The sequence below is a fragment of the Echinops telfairi genome, unplaced genomic scaffold (genome assembly GCF_000313985.2).
Source record: "Echinops telfairi isolate 266 unplaced genomic scaffold, ASM31398v2 ScPeMD7_7468;HRSCAF=8506_0, whole genome shotgun sequence".
In the NCBI taxonomy this organism is placed as follows: Eukaryota; Metazoa; Chordata; class Mammalia; order Afrosoricida; family Tenrecidae; genus Echinops; species Echinops telfairi.
In genome coordinates, this window is record NW_022111369.1 from 33,111,566 (window position 1) to 33,137,570 (window position 26,005).

Here is a 26,005-nt window from a genome sequence, read left to right on the forward strand (position 1 = left end):
TATTGTTCAGGTATGAGGCCACAATTTAAAACAAAAGTAAAGGTTTATGCACAGAAAAGAACAAACCAAATGAAAGAACATTGTGTGAGGGCTACATGGGATGGTAATGGGAGGGAAAATAAATTGCCCACTGGGTTCAAGCCATGCTTTCAGAATGGGGAAGGGAACAGCTAGACAGTGTGAAGAATGTCAAGGCCACATAACTGAGGCGAAGGAAGACACCGTGAAATATACAAGAATAAAGAGCAACTACTGTATTTATAACAGCCCTCGTGATGTCAGGTCAGCATTGGACTGCTAACCACAAGGTCAGTGGTTCAAATCCACCAGCTTATTTTGGGGTAAAAAATGAGGCTATCTGTTCCTGTTGAATGATTTAAAACTCAGAAACCCTACATAGGTTTCCTATGAGTCAGAATCACTCTTTGTCAGGGGCTACATTACTTACTCTGAGATGAACAGTCCCGAAACAACAGAAGTACCGGTGATTTACAAATGGATACACAGATAGCTAGGTAGGCCAAACAGGTATAGGAGAATGTAAGGGACCATGCCCACCTAGGGATAGAGGTTTGGATGTGGCTATTTCTACATAGAAAAGTAAGTGATGTAGTCATATTACTATAGATAATAGAACTCACAAAGGGCACAATCATGAAAACGTCTTAAGACATTCCCAAACAACATACAGGATGAAGTGACTTGGCTAACAAGTGAAGAATCATCGACTTGGGGGATACCTAAGTCAGTTGACACCATATAATTCACAAAGGCAATGTCCTGTATCCTACTTTAGCATCTGGGGTCTTAAAAGCTTGAAAGCAGCAATTTAAGCCACAGCTATCAGTCTCCTCCCATCCAGAGCAAAGAGAATGAAGAAAAGCCTAGATTCAAGGGTACAATTCTTTCAAAGGCACAACCTTAACTTACATGACTCAAGCACCATAAGCACTACATGGTGCCCAGCTACCAATACAGAATGCTCTGGCCAGGGTAGCAATAGAGGGTCTGGAAAAGAATGGGCAAAAATGTAGAACCAAAAATCTAATTGAAAAAAAAATCAAATTCATACCCCCACGCAAACTACACTAATTGGTTTAACAGAGACTAGAAGAACCCCCAAGGCCTTAATACACCCAAAATAATTAACGTTCTTCCCCCAAGACCACCTTTCAGTAAAACAATACAGAGGTCCATCAAATAAATAATAAAACCCTAGATCATGTTTCTTAGAAAAGTCAATTATGTAAGAACAAAAAGACATTTTCCACAAAGCAGAGATTTGAAGACAGAAAGCAGTAGAAAATCAGGATGATTGTAAACTATCAAAAGGGAAATTGAATTTTCTCTGCAAACTTTCACCTAAAGAAAATAGAAAACAGAAAAGCCAATAGAGCACCGTTCCATTGACATACAGGAGATCAGAATTGACTGAATGGCATCTGGTTGGTGTTTAAAATGGGTTGCAATGTTTGCAAATTGAATCTCTTCTTCCTAAACATACTTTTATTTGCTTCCTTCCAGAGGGGTGACAGAAATAATAGATTTTGAGTTCTACCTATTATGCATTTGCTTGCATCCCATATACCTAAGGTGCATTAAATCCATTTGATTGCGTCATTCTTGTTGTTTTTGTTCTTAAATTTAGAGACACTAGTGAATGCTGGCTAAAACAATATATAGGTGGCCTTTGTGGAAATATGAAAACTAGCTGTAACACATATATCTAAAGTAGAAAGAGCGACCTCCATTGTCTTCTCGTGAATTCCTGGTGTTCTTAGTCTCTGATGAAGCACAAGTGGAAATTGTTCTAACAACAATGAGATGCAAAAGGCTTAGAGGGGTAATACAATGGCTAGTGAGTCTAAGAACGAGCTGGCAGATGGTATCGTCTCACAGGACACCTTGCCCAGTTTCTCATGGCTGCCTAGGATGCTGTTGACAATGAGTAAGACAGAAAAAGCATTTAAGCACATGGTTAGTAGTGATTTTAGTGAAGACTATTGGATGTTTGCTGGACGTCCAGAAAAACAAACACATGTGTCTTGGAAGAAGTATGGCTACAATGCTCCTTAAATGTGTGGATGGTTTTGGAAATGCTATCAGAAATGTCCAAATCCTAGAGAAAGCTATCCGGTTTGATAAAGTAGAGGATCAGTGAAAAATAGGAAGATTTTCAAAGAGATGGCTTGACCAAGTGATACAACAGTGAGATCACACATAACAAAGAGTGTGGAGCTGGTGTGCAGAAATAGGCAAGACTGCTCTGTGCGATACAGTACAGAAGCAGGTGGTATTGTGCTCTGTCGGATATAAATAAGGTCACTGTATGTGAGTCCCAACTGGCACATGGACACCTGAGAACACCAGGAACGGGAGAGTAAATGGCAAAGCCAAGTCTGCCTTGAGTGATGGAGGGGATGACGGAGGCCACATCTCAGGGTTTTAAAATTCATGTTTGCTTCTGTCATGACACATAATGGGTTGCAAAGCAAATAATAATATGTTTTAGTTTGTTTCTTTAGTTGTTGGCATCAGTAGTTGGTTGTAGGTTGGTAATTCTACTAAATAGCATGACAAGCATGATGTTAAGTCATTTCATAGCTTATGTAATGTTCATGACAATCCACTGACTTAGTCATATGTTCACTGATGGCTAGTTCTCAGGGCTATAACTTGTGCCTTCTTTCTCAATAAAGAAGATATTAAATCCAAATATATATTATAGGGAAAACTTTGGATCTCTGAAATGTATAAAAATAAATTTAATATTAATTATTTTATTTATTTTTTATGTTTCAGCTTTAATATTTCCACTATTGTCATGTGACACACTTTATAGCTGTGATACATAGATTTATTGTGCCAACCTGGCCAATAGGAATATGTGGGATTAATAAGGTCTCAGTTTGATTGGAGGGCAAAGAGATAAATGGCTTGGCAGGGCCAGCCCCTCTCTCTCTTGCTCTCTGGTGATCTGACCAGTGTATGGCTGCTTTAGCTAGTTCTCTCTCTCAACTTGTGGGCTACACTACCTGTGGGACAGCAAACCCATGGATTGTGTCACTAGAATTTGAGGTTCCTTTGAGACCTTCGTCACCACACTGCTGCTGTGTACATTGCTTGAGCTTGAGGCTGTCAGATGCTGTTGTTTTGCTTTGCTTGAGTTCAATATCCCACTCAGCCTGCTTTGCTAAGTTCCCAGCTACTGACTGCTTGTGACCTGCCCTATTGCCTGTGGCCAGACTGCCTGCAGTGTCCTAGGAAAGACTCAGTTGTCTGCTTCCTTGACCTTGGACCCAGCAACCCGCTTAAGTTGAAGGACTGCCAGTATATTATCTGTTCCATGGAAGTGAGTTGAACTGAGCCCTCTGTACTGGTGTGTGGACTAATTAACTGTTATATTCCTTCATGCTACATATATGTAAATCATAAGTGTCCTGGTTTTGTTTCTCTAGAAAACCCTGTCTAACACAATAGCTAATCATTATACACAGTCATGTTGACACTACAGTTCTTGTTATTCTAGTTTCTCACATTAGTTTCCCAATCCCAAGCTTAATGTTTTAGAAATGTATATTTTTGATCAACAGGGAAACTGATGAGCACTGTGCATGAGTGAGTTCCAAATCCTCCAGTCCTGCTAGTAAATGAGTTAAAAATGGAGGCCATACTGATTAGCATTGCTGCAGAGAAAGAGTCACAAATACAGCTTGTGATTTTCTGGGAAGGATATTGTAAACTACTTTTGTCAAGCCTTGTGTTTTGCTAATATAGAGACAAAGAACCATCATATAAAGATATACAATTTCTCATACGTAATCCTTAAACTTGTGGAAAATAAATTTATTGCAATAATATGTATGCTATTCTACCTTCAGATCTATTTTAAAATACACTAATAGTTTGATAAAATTTATATGGACTTTCTAACAACAGAACCGGGTCTATCCTAAAGTGTGCTCTAGAGGGCAAACAAGACAGACAACAGATACTCAATGATGGCTTATTTTAGTAAAATAAGGAAGATTGGGAGGGAAGAAAGGAGGAAACATAAAAAGAGAAAGAAAGATGAACTTTTTCCAACTAAAACAAATTAAAATCTCCTTGAATGCAATAGTAATTTTCTGAATATTAGCCATTTTGCGTTGCCAATTCACCACCTTGCTATTTTACATAACGCATTGCTTTAAGTACTCATTCTGAAGAAGAGATCTAAATTAACATGCAAAATATGTACTGCAGTAATTAGTCAAACAAAAAATGTGGCATGAGAAAGAAATTTGCAACAATAGCCTTGAAACATATCAAATTTAACTTTAGTTATACAATTAAAAGGGAAAATACTAGCACAATGAAAATCACATTCTATTTTTTAAATTTTTAAGAGGGGGTAAACAACAGAAACATGGGTGAAGGGAGACAGTGGATGGTGTAAGATATGAAAGTAATAATTTATATTTTATCAAGGGTTCATGAGGTTGGGAGGGCAGAGAGGGGAAGGAAAAAAGAGGAGCTAGTACCACGGGTTTAAGTAGAAATAAAATGTTTTGAAATTGATGATGGCAACATATGTACAAATATGCTTGATACAATTGATGTATGGATTGTTATAAGCGCTGTAAGAGCACCCAATAAAATGATTTATTTAAAAAATAGTGCTATATGAGGAACCCCTGGTGGTACTGTTGAGCAAACACAGAACTGCAAACAGAAAGATTGATGGTTCAAACCCACCATCGGTTCAATGGGAGAAAGATGAGGCTGTCTCTCCCACAATGATTTATAGGTTAAGAACCCTGCATAGGTCACTATGAGTCCGAATGGTCACAGTGGCAGTGGGGTTGGTTCTTTTGCTGTCTTTGGTTCTTTGGTTGGTGGAAATCTTAAGACTAAAGATCTCATGGAGAAAGAAAGAGCCTAAAAACTTTTTTTAGGCCAAACATCTTCTCAAAAGTCGTACTGTCATTTACTTTTGCTATTAAGTGTGAAGGACTTTTGTGATCAATATAACAACAGAAACCTTCTAAGTTTGATTCCCTAAAGCACACTTTGCTGCTACTCTCATCAACTCAAAGACACCCCGCCAGAGCTCGCCCTCTATCTCTCTCCCAGGAGAAACTACGGGTCTCCAGAGAGAGGTTCAAAGAGGGTACCTTGAGGGGTTACACGTCCGCACCTAGTGACTACATAAAAGGAAGCAGATGTACTATCTATCAATTTTTGACACATGTTCCCTAACTGGTCATTATCATGATGACATAACAAAGTCTCCAAAAGAAGGCAGGAACTAAAAAAACAACAAACAAACATAGAAAAGAAACCCCAATGGATCAAAGGGGAAAACAGATGATGTTAAAATTGAACCTGTTTATCTGCATTGGGGAACCCAGGTGGTAGAGTCGTTATGCTTTAGGGTACTAACCACAAGACAGCAATTAGAGCCACCAGATGCTCCAATGGAGAAAAAAAATGAGGTGTTCTTTTCTTGTAAAGAGTTATAGTCTTGGAAATCTCCAAGGGCAATTTGACCCTATTCTATAGGGTTTGCTATGAGTCAGCATCGATAACTGTAAGCGTGATTTTTCGCTTTATGTCTGCATTAAAGTTCACGTTCCCATGCACTCTGTCCTAAAACAATGCTATTCCCATGCCTAGTCAATGGTTTGAAGGAATTCAATGGAGGTTCAATTCCCATGGAGATTCTGCAAATGGATTTAGGCTTTCCCTGTCATTCATAACCTTCTGTAAACCAGATGCTCAGAAATCAAGGTCTAATACAATCCCACCTTTTGAGCTTTGATTTTATTACTTAACATCTTTGGATCACATGGGTTGGTGTGCTTCTAGGTAGACTAGCTGATGGCTCACTTTGGACACAGTTTTAATTTGTTCTAGTTTTTTTAATTTTCTGCTTTCTTTTGGATTGAGGCTTGTCTGTTTTATTTTTTTATTCCTATAGTGGGGTTTTTATGAGTTTCTTTGTATGCAATACTGGTTAGATGACTCTCTACAGACAATAAATAGATAAATAGTCTCTTGGGTTATGACAAGGAGGTTGGAGGAATTGAGGAGGTAATCACAAGGATTACAGATATGAATAAAATGTCCTAAAATTCATTGTGGTGAGGGCTGCACAATTCTTTTAATATAGCCAAGCCATTGACTTGTGTGGTACATGAGTTCTGCATCAATAAAACTATAAAGGGGGTTAAAATAGAACTTTGACAAGTATCTGTTGCCATTATTTTTAGGTGTGATGCAGTTGGAGCTGACTCATAGTGACTCTTATAGTGACCACAACACTCCCCAGCTCTGTGCCACCTTTGAGATTATTGCTATGTCTGTGGCCACTGGCGCAGCTATTGTGTCAATACACCTGCTTGAACGTTTTCATCTTTTTTCTAACCCTTTACTTTAGATAAGCAGTTTGAAACCACCAGCTGCTCCATGGTTGAAAGACGGGCTTTCCAGTAAAGAGGTAAAATTCCAGTAAAGAGGTAAAGTGTTAGAAAGTCCTAGGTGCTAAGAGACACCATTAACTCAATGGCAGTGAGTGAGTGAGTGAGTGAGTGGGTGGGTGAGTGAGTGGGTGGGTGGGTGGGCGAGAGAGTGAGTGGGTGAGTGAGTGAGTGAGAGAGTGAGTGAGTGAGATAAGGAATGGTTGAGTGAGTGAGTGAGTTACTCTAGGGTTCTTCTCAAGGGAGTCCCTCCTGATAAAATGTCTAAAACTGTATAGACAAAATCTTGCCTTCCTTGCTTGTAAGAAACATTCTTGCTATCCGTCTTCCAAGATAAATTTGTTGCTCTTCTGGTAATCCATGGTATATTCTTCAACAACATCATTACTTAAAGGCATACATTCTTCTGGAGATTTCCTTGTTAGCATCCAGCTTTGAAAGCACACGAGGAGACTGAAAACACCATAGCTTCCATCAAGCACAACGAAGTCCTCAGAACGACATCTTTACAGAGGTCTTTTGAAAGAATTTTCTAGGTAGTATGACATTTGATACCTTAGCTGCTGCCTCATGGGAGTTAATTACAGATCCAAACGAAATCCTTGAAAACTTGAATCTTTTCTCCATTCATCACCATGGTGCTTACTGGTCTGGTGAAGGTTTTTCTTACGGTGAAATGGAATCCATCCTGAAGAGTGTAGTCCCTAGTCTTCATCAGTACATGCTTTAAACACTCTTCATTTTCTGCCAGCAAGCTTGTCATTTGCATAGTACAGGCATATGCGTGAGTCTTCTAATCTTAAACATTGCATTTTTTTATATAGTCCAGCTTCTTAGATTATTCACTAACTATGCAGTTTGGATAAGTATGGTGACAGGACAACAGAAAGAAACACACTTCTACTGATTTTAAACTATGCAGTATCTACTTGCTCTGGTCTGGTGATGGCTTTAGGTTTATGTACAGGTCCCCCATGAGCACACGCGTCTTGGAGTTAACATTCTTCCCAATGGTATCCAAGATGTGTGGTCTTCCACACAGTCAAATGTCACCATGGAGTCAATAACCACTAGTACACTTCTTTCTGGCATCTTCTGCTTTCAGGTAACACCCATCTGACATCAGCAATGATAGCTCTTTTCCCACACGATTTTCTGAATCTGGTTGGAGTTTCTGGCTGCTGCCTGTTGATGTATTGCTACAACTGTTTTTAAAATTATCATTAGGAAAATATTACTCACGTGTGATACTGATGCTATTATTCAATGACATCTGCATTCTGTTGTGTACCGTTCTTTGGAATGAGCACAAGTGTACAGGTCTGGCCCTCAGTTGGTCAGTAAGTGAGCGCTTTCAGGATTGCATTCATTTGTTGAGCTATTTCAGTTCTTGTTGCCTTGGATTTTTCACCAATGGCTTTGGTGCAGCATGGACTTCTCCCTTCAATACAAATATTTATACAGGCAAAAATGGAAAAAAAATCCTATTCATAGTGAAGCTCGCCCATTTTATTATTCTGTCTGTGTGTGAAGGCTAATAGAATATACAGAATAGCAATAAAATATCCATTAAAAAATTGAAATTTCAACTTAAAAGAAACACCAGAGGCCCTCGAAATTAGTATTACATTTTTCAGATGAGAAAATGAGACACCAGAATCATTCTTAGTCAAGGTTTAAGAGGCAGAGGCAGAGCCAACACCCAGATCCTCTGGTCCTTTCTAGCGTTCTCACGGTTTGACAGGGAATACCACTCACCCACCTATAAGTCCACAGAAACTGCACTCTGTATGTCTAAAAGGAGGAGATAGAGCTCACAAAATCTCTACTCATGCCTTCAGGTTAAATGTTGAACTGCTAGACGCAAGTTGCAGTTCAAAACTACCCACCACTCTGTCTGCTCCCATAGAGATTTAGAGCCTCAGAAGCCCTAGGAGCCCGACTCATACCTGTACGCCCACGGGTTTGTCTGTGCCTGACGCAATCACATTTACAAATGTGTCTGCACTGGCAGATTCATCTTCAAAGTAATTTACCTCGAAGAATTCCTAGTGATTTTTAGACAGGAGATGACTAATATTTCAAATTAGTTTAACACTAAATTAGGAGCTCGATATTCACACTTCAGAAGGGGCGTCCCTGAGTAGCATGGATGGCACAATGAAGCTTTTCAACACCGAGGCAGCCGAGGGAAGAGGTGTGGCTCTTGTCTTCCAAGCATCACAGCTGTGCACACCCTCCGGAGCAGCTGGGCTCTGCACACATGGGCTGGCCCCAGTGAAACTCAACTAGATATCATGGCAGCAACAGAGTACAAAGAGCCAGTATGCACGCATGACTCAGCCCTTACTTACTGCCTTTATATTCTGCTATATATGTTGCAAACTTTGTGTTAACAAAAAAATGTAAGACTAATACTTTGAAGCATTAGGAATGAAGTTAAAACTTTACTAATTACTAATTTTAAACAGTATCGTCTCTCATGTCAATGTGGAGACTAACCACTCTGGACAACTAATCTACAAGTAAAATTAGACTAAATAGGATGTTCATGTTAAACATTAATTTACTGTTATGTTGTTAAGGGCTGTCTAGTCTGTTCCAGTTTATAGCGACTCTACAACAGAGAGAAGCTAGGCTCAGTCCTGCGTCATCTTCACAATTGTTGATATGTTTGAGCCCATTGTAGGCACTCTGACGATCCTATTATTGAGGGTCTTCCTATTTTTCAGTTTTATCAAGCATAATGTCCTTTACCAGGGTCTGGAATTTAAGTTCCCTTAACAGACATGAATTGAGTACCCACTGTACTATGCAAAGGAGTTCCTGGTCTGAAGATTACAATTGGGTAGGAGATATCACAGCAAGCCTATCAGACGGGTCTTAAGCTAGGTTGTCTAGAGAAACAAAACCACTGACACTCATATTTAAATAACACAGAATTTTATATCAGGAAGACATCCCAGCCCAGTCCTACTCAAGGTCATGGGTTTGATGCTAGCCAAGCCCTCTTCAGGCTGTAGGCCAATGATGCAGAAAAGGTGAACAGGGAAGCAAAAAGATCACAGACTTGTGGTTTCAGCATCCCATGGTCGGTGACAGCATGGTAGGGTACCAACAGCTCTCTAGGTTGGTGGTCCACATGAGGCCATGCCTGGGGGTAGATACAGAGTCCCAACAGGAAAGCAAAGCACAAGAGCTAGGAAAGGGAACTTCCCAGTGTCTCTTTGTAAAACAGCCACACCCACCCCCTCAAGGAGGGATTATCAGGTTGTTACCTGATTGACAAGTTGACTTCACCTTTACACTTTCACACAGGTTCAAGTTGACATAAAATCTAACTGTTCCGTGAGATTTTCACCAGACTCTGGGAATTTCCTAAAGGAAGCTATTGACTTGGACTTCTATCTTCCAGCTGGAGAACAGTATTAAGGAGAGGGGTACGGAAGGAAAGCAAAACATGATGCATGCTTTTCCTTTCCCTTAGGAGAACAAACACGATTACATTAAAGGGCAGTGGCGGTTAGGCCCGATTTAAGCTGAAATCTTTATCAATATAGAAATAAAAGGCGACAGGAGGCTCTTGTGGAAAGGTCAGACACATACATTCAGAGCAGTAGGTGATTGGATGATAGAATAAAGCAGCATTCACTGTTCACTGAGCTGAAACTGTTTTCAGGTAGAAGTAGAGATGACTGAGAACTCCTAATGAAGTTACAGACAAACATGTCTGTTTTTCTACTGTAGAAAATTCAAGGTCCCTGCGCAGAATACTCTTCACTCTACCTATATGATTGAGTTTTTCCTTTCACACTTCAAATTTTAGCTTAAATGTTAATTTCCTTCTATTGTATCTAAATAGGTCTGAGGGGGTGTATCTGTCCTGGATTGTGTTTCGAACTCTTATCTGGACCAGTGTGCATACTCTTGTCTAGCCGGATTTCTAAGGTAGAATTGGGGTCATGATAGTTGGTGGGGGTGGGGGGCATTAGAAAACTAGAGGAAAGATGTATGTTTTGTTGGTGCTATACTGCACCCTGACTGGCATGTCTCCTCCTTGTGACTCTTCTATAGTCTAATAGGCTACAGATTGGTTTGGGGTCTCTGGTCCGAAGCCCCTTGTTCTCAACAGCATGTTTTCGTTTTGTTTTTTATTGGGTCGTCTGGTGCCTGCTACCTGTCTCCGCCAACACCTCATGGTCACATCGACTGGTATGCGTCTTCCATGTGGGTTTGTTGATTCTCAGCTAGATGGCTGCTTGTTTTACTTCAAGTCTTTAAGATCCCAGACACTATATCTTTTGATAGTCAAGCACCATCAGCTTTCTTCACCACATTTGCTTATGTACACATTTTGTCTTTAGCGATCATGTTGGGAAGGTGAGCATCACAGAATGCTGGGTTATTAGAACAAAGTGTTCTTGTGTTGAAGGAGTACTTGAGTAGAGGCTAAATGTCTGTCTGATACTTTAATACTTAACATATAAATAAAACTTCTCATTGCCTCTTAAGGTAAGACATTTCTGGGTTATTCATAAGGTTTACACACTTGGCTTCTTAATAAAAAGTTGGAATTTCAGATAAGGAAATCTACTTCTAAAAAATCAGTCCATAAAATCCTATGGAGCACAGTTCTACTCAAGACACATAGAATTGCATCAACTGGATGGCAACTGGATTTCTTAAGGTAAATAAAGTTTGCCCATACAGTTCAGAGATATTAAAGTGTGTAGTTCTCCTGTTAGGTGCTGTGGAGTTGATTCCAACTTGATGTAGAACAAAATGAAACACTGCCTGGCCCTTCACCATCCTCACAATTATTTCTGTGCCTCAACCCTTTGTTGCAGCCAATGTGTCAATCTATCTTGTCAAGGGGCTTCCCCTTTTTCTCTCCACTTTACCGAGCATGATGTCCCTCTCCTGGGTTGGGGCTCTCCTGACAACATCTCCAAAGTATGTAAGATAAAGTCTTACCATCCTTGCACATAAGGAGTACTCACGCCTTACTTCTTCCAAGATAGACCAATTTGAACTTTTGATATATGTTATTGAAGTATGCATGTGTATGTTACCAAAATAGTAAATCTACGTAAAAACTAATTATATTGTATAAATGTATGCTTAAGCGAATTTTTAAAGGCCCAAAAGAAATATATTAACAGCATGAATAGGATAGGCTAGATGATGTCTTGTTGTTAAAATGAAATATCAACTCAGAACATGAGTTGCGTACTGACCGCTCTGGCACTGAGGACATGTGATGGCTCATGGTCTGTCACTTATCTCTGTTCCAACGACTGAGGAATATTTGTTTATTCACCACAGCAGGGTGATCTCACTTAGCCTTCACTTTAAGCAAATGCAACATTTTCTATGGTAAATGCACCTCAGTTTTTTATTGGGTCAACAAAGGAATGCTGCTTGAGGTCACTATGATTATAAGAGCAAAGAAAACACAGCTGTTAGAATTTGAGAGACTTGCTCATTATACAGTAGTTACACTAGTATTTTCAAAGATGAATACTTTTAAAGTTTCAAAATGAATGCATCAATTCCTGTTTTGAGAAATAAGAATATGGATTATGGTCTACTCTTTACTTTAAGTGCTTACTCCTAAAACATGGATTTTGGAAACCAGCTAAGAATAAACACAAAATGTGCAAACCTAATGAATTCTGAACTTCATTGATCACAAATACTCAGGTGTATGAAGGAGTCATCTTCTCTGACCCTTGATTTTCTCTTCTAAAAAATGATAGACTTGGAACAAGAGATATCTAATCTCCATAGTGTTGGGGATTATATGCATTGGCATAATATTGAATGGTATTAGTATGGTATATGGCAATGATCACAAGGAAACCTTAGATTTTCATTTAACCAATCACCTTGCTATATGAGATTACATATGAAGACATTAAAACAAGACCACAAATACTTTACTTTTGGCCACAGATTTTGCCAAACGCTGCTACAAAGACCTTTGGTATAATCATTTTTTTCTTATGTAAGATCAATATATGAGGCCTTGAGCCAGAGTGAGCTGACAGACTCACTTCTCCTTTAGCTGTCCCAAAGTTCAAACACAGGTCTCAGGTCTTACACTTCATTGAGATGTAATTAAAAACAACATTAGCAAGATTCACAGAAAACAACAGAATTCTCAAAAGCAAGGACTCATCCACTCTAGACCATCTCATGGGTGGGAAAATGCCCGTTGGTCCAGCTGCTGAGAGAGAGAAGCGGGGGGACACGGGGGTGGGGGTGGGGGTCACGGAGATACAAAATGAGACTCAGAAAATCAGAAAGTATTCCTGACATGACAAGACGGGGACAAAGTCTCTTACACTTTGTGCCAAGGACAAATTGTATGCACATATCAAGAGCTCTGCAGCCCTTTTTTGGAAGGGTGATCGTTTCTAGTCAATAAATAGCAGAGGAAAAGAGCGGTATCTGGACATGCCCCTGACTGGTGTTTGAACCATTACTAGGAGCCACCCACTGCCATGGAGAGCACGGAAGCAGCCCTCAGCTTTAATGTACCAAGGCGGAGCTCTTGCCTTTGCCAAGAAAGCAAGAGCAGCATCTTTCCTCTGGCACCCTGAAGCCTGCGCCTCTACTCCCGAAACCGAGTTCCAGTCTCAGGAACGTACGGCAGCCGCCATGAGTCAGCACTGACTCAATGGAAGCAAGTTTAATACAAATTAGTTTCACTACTTGTTAGAAATAATCAAGTCTAGTCCCTGATACAATGACTGTCCGATCCTGATGGCGCATAGTTCTTCATATAGTTTAGTTTCTTGGATTATTTGTTTAGCACACAGATGGAATAAATACATAGTAGGAGGATATGGAGAGAGTAGAAGCAACCCTACTTCACATTTTTCTTGATTTTAAACAACACAGTATTTTCATGTTCTATGCAAATGACTAATTCTTTTGGTGTGTTTACCAGTTCTGCATGAGAAGTCTTCCGGAATTGCCATTCTTCTCAATGTTATTCAGAGTGTGGTGTCATCCCAACAAGGCACATGCCTTTGGGAAGTCAACAAAACACATGCAAACATGTTTCTGGTCATTTCTTCTTTCAGCCAAGATCCACCTGACATCAGGAATGATAGGCCTTGTTTCACATTCAGTCCTCTCATGCCACGGACCAGCGAGTGCATTTCCCTGGACAGTTGTCCGGAGACACCCTCTCCTACCGGGAGAGGGTCAGCTTTCTCATTGCGGGAGCTGCCTTCTGCACTGGCTTGTCCCGGCCCCTGGGGGTTGTGCCACCACTCCTTCACCTGCTTCTCACTGTCCATGCCCTCGTCAGTCTGACACCTCTCCTGCTCAGCCGTCTCACCAGAAGTACATCTGACAGCCACAGTTCTACCAATACAGTCTCCAAGGGAATCTACGTTTTCACTAAGTAGGGACCTTAAAAATCTTCCTATCTCCGCCGGTTATTTAATTCCGAAACCACGTCTGCTTTTTCTGTGTCTCTCAGGACAGCACACCATGCTTTCCCTACCAAATCCCGTCTCCATTATCTACTGCTGCTACAACAGAAATACCACAAGGGTCCGCCACTGCCAAACAGAAGTCTATTCCCTCACAGCTTAGGAGGTTAGAGATCCTTCCAGAGAATGCTCCCGCTGTTGGCTCTGAGGAAAAGGCTTTGTCTCCTTTCCATAGTTACCCATGGAGTGCAGGGACCCTTGATCCAAATGACATCTTTTATGTCTTGCTGCTGCTGCTGCTGCTGCTGCTGCTGCTTCTTCTTCTTCACACTACCCAGGAGGCTTGCTGTTTGCAGCCATTGCACAGCGGCCCCCACGAGGAGGAGGACGGTCGGCTTAATAGGCTGCAGAGCCTTGCTCTTCTTCTGCGATGCTACAAAGGTCCCTCTTTCTCTGCTTGCTTGTTTAACCCATCTATAGCTCAATAGCTACATCATCCTAAAGACGAAATCCTGCCTCAGTCATATAACTGCTTCCAATCCTGCCTCATTAATATCATAGGATGTATAACACATAGGGAAGGATCTGTGGTCGGGCTGTGGTCCAAAAGGTCTGTAGTTCAAAACCATCAGTTGGCATCATTCAATGGCAGTGTTTTATAACCCATGGAATAATCAAATGAGCGATAATTATATCAGATCACAAATGTGGAGGATAATTATATAATAATTAGAATTTGTCACATGTTTTGTCACATGTTTGGGGAGCATATGATTCAACTCATAACAGATAGCTAGAGAGGAAAATATATGTATTTTAAATGCACAGGGACAGGCCACGGCTTCGGGTAGTCTTTGTTGCAGCGAAGAAGAGGAAAAAAAAGAAAACTTTTTCTAAGTTTTTATTTTCTGAAAATAAAGGGCTGCGCTTACGCTAGTTACACCCTTGTGCTATACACGGAGCTACTTCTCTCCTTGTACAGCATAGCAGCTGTACAAGGTAATGAGTTAGGGGAGATTAACAACCACAACAGAAATAGTTCAATAAATACCTTTATGCTTCCTTTAAAAATCCAGCCAAATTTTTCTATCTCTCGAACTTTGCGTCTCATAATTTTGAATCGACTTAGCTTCAAAGGCTCCAAGCTCTTTATTTGTGATGCTAAAACGGTCTTAAGCATTTTTAATGAGTCAAAAAGGGAGACATCATTTTAAATGAATTCTGTATTTTCATCACACCTGAATGTGAAATAATGATGTTTTAAAGAGTTAGTTTTGAAAACACTGAGTATCTTCAAAGAGCAATCATATCACTATTTGTGATAATGACAAAAACTGCCTTCACAAAGGATTTTTGCTTAACTATGCTAAATATGAGCTCACAGGAAACTTAGGGTGCTTAGGAAGTCTGCGTGTAGCTTGAAAGTGGCATATTGCTCAGCATCGCCAACACCTTGCTACTGTACAATCAAACTACCCACTTCCAAAGCACCTATGAACCCAGCAGGGCTTATTTTACAGGAAAATGCAATGCTTTTGGAAGAATTTTTTTTAATCTCATAAATTAAGAGTGTTTTCTCACTGAGAAAATGATGAGAACTTAAAGATCATTTTTAGAAAGCAGGGGCCTTTGTGGGGCTTAGCAAAATGTATGCTGCCCTAGAATTGAACGGTGACTCTGAAGCCACCCAATTTCATTATTCTGTTTAACAGAGAGGTCTGGGGAAAAATGACTAATACAAATGAGACAACTCATTCATGGAAGAATAAGCTGCACAAATCTAGAGAGCCCTGGAGTCTTGTACTAGCACATACATTGTGAAAAACAGTAATTGGCAGGATGTGGGAAATATCTTTAAAATCCCGAGAGAGTATAAGTTGTAAGCCTAGAATTTTTTCGAGGGCAAAGCGACAGCTTCAAAGTAAATAGTGAAGTTCAGTCCCAAACTCTGCCTTAAACCACACTGACAACTCACGCTCGCTGCTCCTGCCTTTTCTGGAGAGGGCATGAGCAGTGAACACACAGTGCAGTGACCATTGTGTAGCTTTATAAAAACTTTCCGTGTAGGCGCTTCTTTTCTTTTCTTTTTTTTCAGGCAGCATTGTGTTTTATTGTGCATGGAATCACCATGAATTGGGGTCAAGCCAGGGTTGATTGACAACAAGCTCAAGTCATTATAGTGTGATCCAGAGGATGGCAGGAGAGTGACCATTCAGGTAATTAGCATTATTTTTATCTAGCCAGACATTTTTTCACCTTATATAGCAACTACTGTGATTATGTGCTGCGTGTTCCAATTTTTAAAAAAATCATTTTATTGGGGCTCATACAACTCTTATCACAATCCATCCATACATCTGTTGTGTCAAACACATTTGTACATTTGTTGCCCTCATCATTCTCAAAACATTTGCTTTCTACTTGATCCCTTGGTATCAGCACATTTTTTCCCTCCCTCCCTGCTCCCCCTTCCCTCATGAATCCTTGATAATTTATAAATTATTATTATTTTGTCATGTCTTACACTGTCTGGCGTCTCCCTTTACCCACTTTTCTGTTGTCCTTCTCCCAGGGAGGAGGTTATATGTAGATCCTTGTAATCGGTTCCCCCTTTAACCCCACCTTCCCTTCGCCCTCCTGGTAACTCCACGCTCACCACTGGTCCTGAAGGGATCATCTGTCCTGGATTCCCTGTGTTTCCCGTTGCTATCTATACCAGTGTACATCCTCTGGTTTAGCCAGAATTGGGATCAAGAGTATGGGGGGAGAGGGTTGGGGGTGAGAGAGGAAGCATTTAGGAACTAGAGGAAAGTTGTATGTTCCATCATTGCTACACTGCACCCTGACTGGCTCATCTCCTCCCTGCAACCCTCCTGTAAGGGGATGTCCAGTTGCCTACAGATGACTCTTGGCTCCCCACTGCACACTCCCCTCATTCACAGGCATCAGGTATCAGTGTATGCTTCTAAAAGGTCCAGGATTATAGGAGATTCAACCCTCTTCTAGGCCAGTGAGCTCCTGTGTACAGACTGAGTTTATTCTAGTCATCCCTCTAACAATTTCTAAAGGTTAGCAAAAGGTTGATCACATAAGAGATACAGGCACTAATTTTTTTCCTAAACTTCAGTGGAGGTTGAACTATATATTAAGTTTTGTGACCCTATACTTAGAAAAATATCATTAAGTAGAAATCTAGGTCACGAAGATGAGTTGGGGATTCTGTGGGTAAATAGTAATGTTCTGTTAACTCTTCTACTGCCTATTAAACAGCCACAGTGAGTTAAATGAGAAACAACATGTAATTTGTAAGTTAAAATGTGTGCAATGCATATTATGATAGAATGTAGTGAATTCACATTTTAGAATATGAAAAACAGTATTTAGGTGTATGGCAAGTCATCAGGCTCATTAATGGATTTGAATTCAAGTCTATTCTTATAAATAATTCAATACCCAAATGGTATGAGAATCTTTAGAGATAATGAGAATGTTAGTATTACATACCTGGGTAAGTGAAAACTATGTACATTTGCTTAATGAGCTATAATTGGAAAATATAAAATTATTATATATGCTGTCATAATATAATATAGGATAGGTGATATCCTGTTGTCTTAAACTGATGCCTGAGATCTAAAATCACAGATAGCAAACTGCTACCTTACTGTTTTATGAGATAACAGAATTCAACGCAATCAATTACATCCATATATCCAGCACAACTGTCTCTTTTTCTCCTCCTGACAATGGAAGAAAGTTTAAAGGAAGAAGTGATCACCCCTTCAAACCAGGAAAGAAGGAACTCTGGGAGAATCTCTAGCCACTGGGCCACAGGACTCCCTCCCCAGTTGCTACTTGTTTATGGTAGGCTCTTTACGACCTACTCTGAACTATCTCAAGTATGTAACAAAGAATGCAGTAAAAAAACAGCAGGCAGATACAATTTGATGGCAGTGTGTACCAACCTGCCATACCACCACTTTCCACGTTAACTATTCATGGAGTTGGTAGAGCCAGCCTCGATGGCAGTGAGTTTGGTTTTTGGGTTACTTGGCTATCTACTGACTCCAAGTGAAGTATGGTTTCCCCACCTGGTGAGGAAGAGATTTGCTGCGTAAAGCCTAAGATCTGCAAGGTGAAAAAGAAGAACAGATGGCGCACCCTGCCATCTGGGACCTAAGAAGATGGGAAGCTCAGCAAAAGACACATACTAACCTGGCAGACAGGAGCATATGACACAGCTATGTTGTTCCCATAAAATAAATAGGCTCCCTATGGAATGATTTGAAATATGTATTAATATCTTAATTCTTATGTTTTAAAGGGCTCTTCAGCAAGGGATGTATTTGCATTTTCACAACCCTTTGCTTCTGCCTGACCCTCAGTACCAAAGATCTTAAAGAGACACTAAGGATTGTTGCATTTGCCATGCTTTCAAACACACACACATATGCACATATGCATACCCTAAATGCTAGAGAGAGAAGGCAAACAGGTGCCCAGTGTGCATCTTCCCTATTGCAAATTTGGCAAGGAGCATCCATAGAATGTGGAGCGACAACAATGAAATTTAAATCAAATATGAAGTTCTTCTTTTTTTCAGTTAGATTGAATTTTAACAAGTAAACTTGATGGGCATGATTCATCAAATGGCTAAACACAGAGTTACAATATGACCTGACATTTTTAATCCTCCATCTATATCTAAAAGATATTCCGTCTGATGCCCCATCATATCAATTTCATTGCAGCACTATTTACGATAGCCAGGATTTGGAAACAATCATCACAGCCACCAACTGAAGAATGAATAAGCCCATGTGATACAAGGTGATACAATGGAATAGCATTTGGTCATAACAAACTGTGAAATAGTAGGGCAAGTGAAGAAACTATTGCTGCAAGGGTTCCAGTTCCTGAACACATGGTCATTGTAAGCAAAACATGCTCACATATAACTCTGCCATCAGTGGATGACTGACAAAGAGTCCCTTAGTAATATTTGGTCTTGGTCTTATCAGTGGGCCTTCAGAATAAGGCCAAAATATGGACTTTCAAGGGGATCTATTGGGCCAATTAAATTTCAGGTGGAGAAGTCAGTTCAAAAGATTTTTTTGACCACTGAGATTTGGGATTCCAAACAGGTAATCGTTATAGATTTTCTTGAAGGATGCAGGATGATCATGGAAAATGGCACCGGTGAGAAAAAGGACAGAAAAGTTGCCCTGAAGGATTTTTTCCCTCATGACAATGTATGTGCTCATTCTTCAGGGGCAGCAAAGACGGTCCCATGATGATTTTGTCATGGGATATCTTATTTTTAATTTAGGGATATCAGTCCTGATGTTGCCACTTCAGACTTCCTCATTTGTCCCCAAAGAATTTTAAAGGAATATGATATGAGCCTTTTGAGGGCTTTCAGCCCTTTGAGGATGTCAAAACTGCCAGTTTGACACACTGTATATCAAAGAGTTCACTTGGGCGGGTGGTGGTGGTGGGGGGTCTCAAACGCACTGCCGTCAAGTCAATTCTGACTCATAGTGACCCGATAGCACAGGGTAGAACTGCCCCTGTGGGTTTCTGAGAAGGTAACCCTTCACAGGAGTAGAAAAGGAATGGAAAGCCTTATCTTGCAGGAGAAAGAGAAATACCTCCTTCAGAAGTGAATAGTGTTAAATGGAGGATAGTTGACAAACAATGGCTTTACATTTCAATACTTACATTTAATGAATGTTGCGGTGATTTTGCTGAAATACTTCTTTACTTATACTGATACATGCTACAACATGAATGAGCCTTGTTAAGAAGGATGAAAATATTATATTAAATGACAAGAGCTAAGAAAGTGAGAAAAATTATTTTTGCATCTGAGGCTGATTCCATATTTGTAAAATGTTCTCCCGATGTTTTTGTTTTAATTGAAATTTATGTAGTTGAAAATTGATAAATGGTGCTAAAAGAATACATGTAATGGTGATAGCATTAGAAAAACAGAGTTCAGCTGGATTTAGCCAGGCTGGAGCGTCAACAATTAGAAGCATGAACATCTAAAAGAAGCTTAAAAGTAACAAAAAGCAATGAATTTTTCATATATTAACAGAAAAAGAGTAATTTAAAAACTACATTTTTCTAAACAACAAGATTGCAAATATTCAAATATTATTTTCACCCATTCTTAATTTTTCTCCTAATTCTCTCTTATCAACTAGATAAGATAATAGAAATCTGCTTGTGTTTGTGCTGTATTTCAGACTCTCTGGTTTCATATATTAGCTAAGCTATCGGTCACCATGATAAAATGTTAAAAGTTGAGCTCTAAGAATGAAAGTCCACTGGTTTTATCTCCAGCACGGTGCTGCACTTTAGGTGTTGGGAGACAGCAAAGCCAATATTGCTTCTCTCCAGATGGACCAGCTTTGTAAAGAGAGTCCTGCTGTACCACAGACTATAATTACAATCCTTTTCAGAACCTTGGAACGAATTCCAAGAAAAGTAATTAAGCAGAGAGAGAAAAATAACACCAGCAATCCAAAAATCAGCCTGTTTAAGAGACTGCTTTCCGTGTGTTCCATGATTTGATGGCAGGTTGCAGTGAAAAAATGTCACCTTCTGCCTTAAAGTTAGTATTTCCAGAAAGAAATAACTTCATTGGAAACCTTACATGGATGTCTCAGCAATTATTTTAAATTATGTATTTATTAAGGAAGATATTGTAGATCCTGAGTTCTACATAACAGTGTCAAGGATATTCTGATGGAATGATAGAAACAATGATGATGGTGATGATGATGGTGATAGCAAAAATTAACCAAGCAAACCAGTTGCCACAAAGTCCATTGTGACTCACAGGAGCCCAGGGGGTTCAGAGAAGAACTCTTTCCCTTTAGGTTTGCATGGCCATTACCTTTGAGAAGCAGAGTACTGTATCTTCTTCTATTGTATTATCGGGCAGGCTTGAACTGCCAGTCGTACGGTTAGTGGCCTCATGATTTGGGCCTTACAGGGACTGTCAGGATCAATACCTGCCCGTTATTAAGTGTGTACAAGTATTCCAGACACAATATTTCACATAAGACAGACATCAAATCTCTGATGTTGGTATTTTTTTATTATTATAGATGAGAATAATAAAATTAAGATTTTTATGCAAGAAAAATAGCTTTTGGTAAAGTTTGGATGTAACCTCCAGGCAGTCTGACTCTAGACACCGTTAAAAAAACAAGCACACTAAAAACCTGGTTCCGGTTGATGCTTGCCTTTCAGGGAAGTGCCAATACTGTCTTATGTCAAATTTAAATAAAACGATGAACATCAAAGCTTTCTCACCCTGTCCCATCCTTCTACCCACCATACCTCCAATATCTGTCTTATCAAGACATGCTCTGCTGCCACTTCAATAGCAACAGATTTGTCAGCTCTTCCTTCTACCATCAAAAGTCCCCCTAATTCATGCTTATGTGCTAATTGACGACAGAGGGTCAAGAGCTTATCCAAAGCACAGCTGATCTCCAATCACTTTTCTGGAGATAATGTCATCATTCAAAATAACCGTTCTCATACAGGAATACCAGGCGAATTCCAGAACTGTGAAAAGGGGCTACCCACTGAATGAGCCCAGTTGCATTGCTGTGCTCTCAATTAAAAAAGAAGAAGAAATGTAAATGGGCAAATAAAAAATAAATTAGAATTCAGGATAAAATCCAAAATCCTTGACAATACTTGCTGGATCCTTCCTGTGCTGCTGTGGCAGTTAGATGATCTTACGTCAGGTTTAAGCTGTATCAACGTGTAGGGGTGGAATATAATATGTTAATCAGGCCACAGCTTGATGATACCTCCTTAGAGATGTGGCCATCTTATAAGTCAAGAACAGAACCGCGGCCTTCCCTCTCTCTCTGCCCCTTCACCTTCTCGCATGCTGGGACTGTTATGGACCCGGAGTTCCGTCAGGGCCCTGCTATGCTTCCAGCAACTTTGGATCCATGACACTCTGCACTCACTGGCCTGCGATCTTCCTGTGTTACCATTCGGCAGCACTACCAGGAAGCGACATGATCTGGACAGGGGTTTATGCACTGGAACTGGACTTACGGACTGAACTGGGATGCCTCTTGATATATAATTACCTCTTGATATAAAGCTCTTTCACATACATGTATGAGTGTCACAAGATTTTTTTTATCTAGACAACCTGGCCTAACACTACTACTCTGTGTTTTCTTCTCTAAATTCATCTTTCAACCCTGCTCTGGTCTTCCTTAATTACCGGAAATGCTGAACCATTATTGATTCCCTGCAAATCCACCAGTGCTCCAGGCCCTGTGTTTTTTTCTTTTGTCATATCATCTTTAAATTCTCAGGTTAAATGTCTATTCTTTAGAGAAATTCTCCTTGGACTTCTGGTGTATAATTTTCCTTTTTAATGTATGTATCACAATATTTAACTGTAGATGTCTATTAATACTCACTACATTTTAACAATATCTTCATGGATGCTGGGTATCTATTTTAGTCATCCCTGGCACATGCTACTAACTTTAAGATCCATGTTGTCTTCTGCTTCCCAAGATAAAGCTGGGCTACATTTCTAACCTCCTTTGAAGTTAGGCATGGAAATGTGACCAAATCTACCAACAAGACTATAAGTTGAAATGACGAACCCATTGTTCTTAGCTGGCACAAACTGCTTGAAATCCACTGATAACCTAAAGGCTGATCTTTGAAACCTACCCAGGCTGGGGAAAATTTTGGTGATGTGCTTTTACCAAGGGCATAGCCCAGAAATTTCTATAAAGGAGTTATATAAAGTAGTTCCTGTAGTCACTGTGAGTCAGAATCAACCCACCTCGTGACCCCTAATGAGAATGGCATGCAATGCTCTCAGGTGTCACCTGGCTGACTCCAGTTAGCAACTTTATGTCTTGGAGAATAAAACACTGGCCAAGTGTGCAACATCTTCAATATCATCTTCAATATCACACCATTATATATTCCCCACTAATGGTGTCTGGGAAAGAAAGGAATGCCATGGTGAATTTCAAAACCAAAAATTCAGATTGGTAAAATCACGGGAAGCCTGTGCTTCTAAAGATTTCTTTGAAGCAGATGTCCTGTCATCGCATACCTGGCATTATGACACCTTTATTTGCTCTAGAATCAAGCGTAATAACTATAATCACATTAGGAATCTATAATAAATATTGTGTGAAAAAGTAATGGATGAAAATGAGTAAACAAATAGTTGCAGGCCTATCTTTAAAATATAAACTCTTTGATCATGATAATAAAGATATTACGCTTGGTATTTGGCAGTACTTCAATCTCTTTACATAAATAAATATGTTGTTGTCATTGTTAGGTGTCATGAAGTTTGTTCTGACAGTGACTTGATAGACCCAAGAATGAAACACGGCCCATCATGTGCCATGCTCACCGTTAGCGTACGACTGAGCCTGTTGCTGCAGTCACTGCACTCATCCATCTCTTGGAGGGTCTTCCTCTTGTTCACAGACCCCTTATACTTTATATTTTACCAAACATGATGTCCTTTGTACAGGGGCTGATGCCTCCTGATAATGTGTCCAAAGTGTAAGACACTAAGTCTGTCTGTCCTCACGTCTAAGGAGCATTCAGCTTCCACTTCTTCCGAGATGTGTTTGTTTGTTCTTCTGGCAGTTCAAATACACCGCGATTAAATGATCTAGATACTATTACTATCTCGTTGTGCATAAATTGATGCTTAGACTAGCTAAATCATTTCCCCAGTCTATCAGACTTAGTAAGATTAAATCCAAGCATCATGACCCCGAAGTCCATGTCCATAAACACTCTTAAATGTCATGCCTAATGCTGCATGGATGTATAGAAGAAAGCAATGTTTTCTCTGATTTTAACTAAGAGAAAGAATAGAAAGTAAATAAAATACATTTTTTATTGTATGAGTATCACAGTAATATTTTACATTTTTAATACTAAGAGACTCAGATGTTACAGAGGAAAAGCTATCCAAGTTCCAAGACATCTAGACTTATTTTAGAGAGTTAATGTAGGATTTATCTCCTTCTGACACAGATTTTAACAGAGCAGCACTTTCTGTAGAGAGTTCTCGATAGAGTTCTCGATTTTGTTACCTCAAGCATTATTAAATATTTAAAATTAGAGCTCACTCTTGAGTTAGCAATCACAATTTAGAGGTCACCCTCAGGTTATATTTCACTTGGCATCACTTCTTTTTCTACGTTTAGAAAATCCATTGTGATCTAATATAGTATCATCTTCATCATATCTAGAAGGAAAAAAAAACCCTCCCACACAATTGGATCAATAGATGTTGTAGATAGTCTAGACTAGATTAATTGGGTTGGTGCCTATTTAGATGTTAGTCATTTTATCAGGAGTCCTCAAATGGTCTCTAAAGAAGTCAATGCTCTCCAAATACTACATAAAGAACATAGCAGGTGCCCTCACTGCCGCTGCTGTAAGTGCCTTTGAGTTTAAACACACTCATGGCAACCTAAGCCATCTTCTCCGTCTGTGGTGTGTTTCAGCTCATTGTTGTGGCAATTGCGTCAGTACATTTTACTGAAGGTTCTCTCAATATCATTGACCTTCTACATGACTATCACCATTCAACTGTTAGTGTGACTTATTGGGATGGCTTGTATGCTACCGTCATGCAGAAAGCTACGCCACTGGTATTTCATACACCAGCAGGGTCATCCACGGTGAGCAGGTTTCATCAGAGCTTCCAAACTAAGCAGATTAGGAAGAAGGAAGCCGCGATCCCCTTCTGAAGGATTAGGTACTGAAAACCTTAAGATACAATGACCAAAGACAAGAGGGGTTTGGGGATGACACCAACAACAATACACATGATGTAGTCAAACACTTATTAAAAAGACAGGGAAGGGAGAAAAACTCTGGACCTTTCTCTTCAATGAAGAAAGCTAAAGTGACTGGAGAAGTGATAAGAAGCAAGATCTAAGCATACAATTTCAAAGGGCAACTTCAGAAGACAAAGTAAAGAATTATAATGAGAAGGTCAAAGACTGCATTTCATAAGCTAAAAAAACTGAAGGAAAATTCAAGACTCAGTTGTACTATTGAAAGATTTATGTGCAAAATAGTGAACCATGCAAGAAGAATAAAAATATGTAAGAAGGAATACTCAGTCACTGTATCAAAAAGAATTGATACAGTCATTTTAGGATAGAGAATATTATCAAGAAATGATGCAATTGAAGAAAAAAGTCCAACTACAATGAAGACATTAGCAAAAACTGATGCTCCGGGAATTGACGGAATACCAAATGAGATGTTTCAAGAAGTTCAGTATGAACTTTAGAAAACAACTACATAGCCAATAGAATGAAATATATTCATATCTGTGTCCATTATCAAGAAAGATAACCTAATGAATGTAGAAAGTATTAAGAAAAATTGATATTATATATAGTAATTTTTTTCTAACAATATTTCAAGAACAGCTGCAGTAATACATTGAGAGGGATCTGATGCAAATTCAAGCCTGATCAAAAAGAGGACTTGGATGAGGGATATCATTGCTGATATCAATGACGTTTTGGCTGAAATCAGAGATTAAGAGAAATATGTTTACTTGTGCTTTATTAACTTTGAAAATGCATTCAATTTTATAAATCATAACAATCTATGGATTACATTTACAATGGGAATATGAGAATCCTCCATTGTGTTCATGCGGAGCCTATACATAGACCAAGAGGCAATCATTCAAACAGAACAAGGGATGTTGAATGGATTAAAATCAGGAAAGCTGTGTGTCAGAGTGGTATCCTTTCAGTGCACTTATTCGATCTTTATGCTGAGGAAATAAATTGAGAAGGTGTGCCATCTGAAGAAGAATGGGCATAAGAATTGAAGGGAGGCTCACTAACGATCTGAACTCCGGAGCTCAAACAACCTGGCTCACTGAAGACCAGGAGGATTTGACAAAATGACGAAAATAAAGAACTACAGTGTTCGGGGAGGTGTAGCGGCCACGATATTAAGGAACAACAGTCCTCCCACTAGACACATGAGCAACACCGTGATAAATGGAGTTGTTTTTTTTTTTTT

At 39.6% G+C, this 26,005-nt stretch overlaps 1 protein-coding gene and 1 non-coding gene across 2 annotated transcripts in view; both read right to left on the reverse strand.

Moving 5' to 3' along the window:
* The window catches only part of ARHGAP24 (Rho GTPase activating protein 24), a 518,143-nt gene that overhangs the window by 480,482 nt on the left and 11,656 nt on the right, over positions 1–26,005 (reverse strand). The window lies entirely within an intron of this gene.
* Positions 14,187–14,319, reverse strand: LOC115873390. The gene has a single exon (XR_004048387.1). It is a non-coding gene; the product is annotated as a small nucleolar RNA SNORA70 (small nucleolar RNA).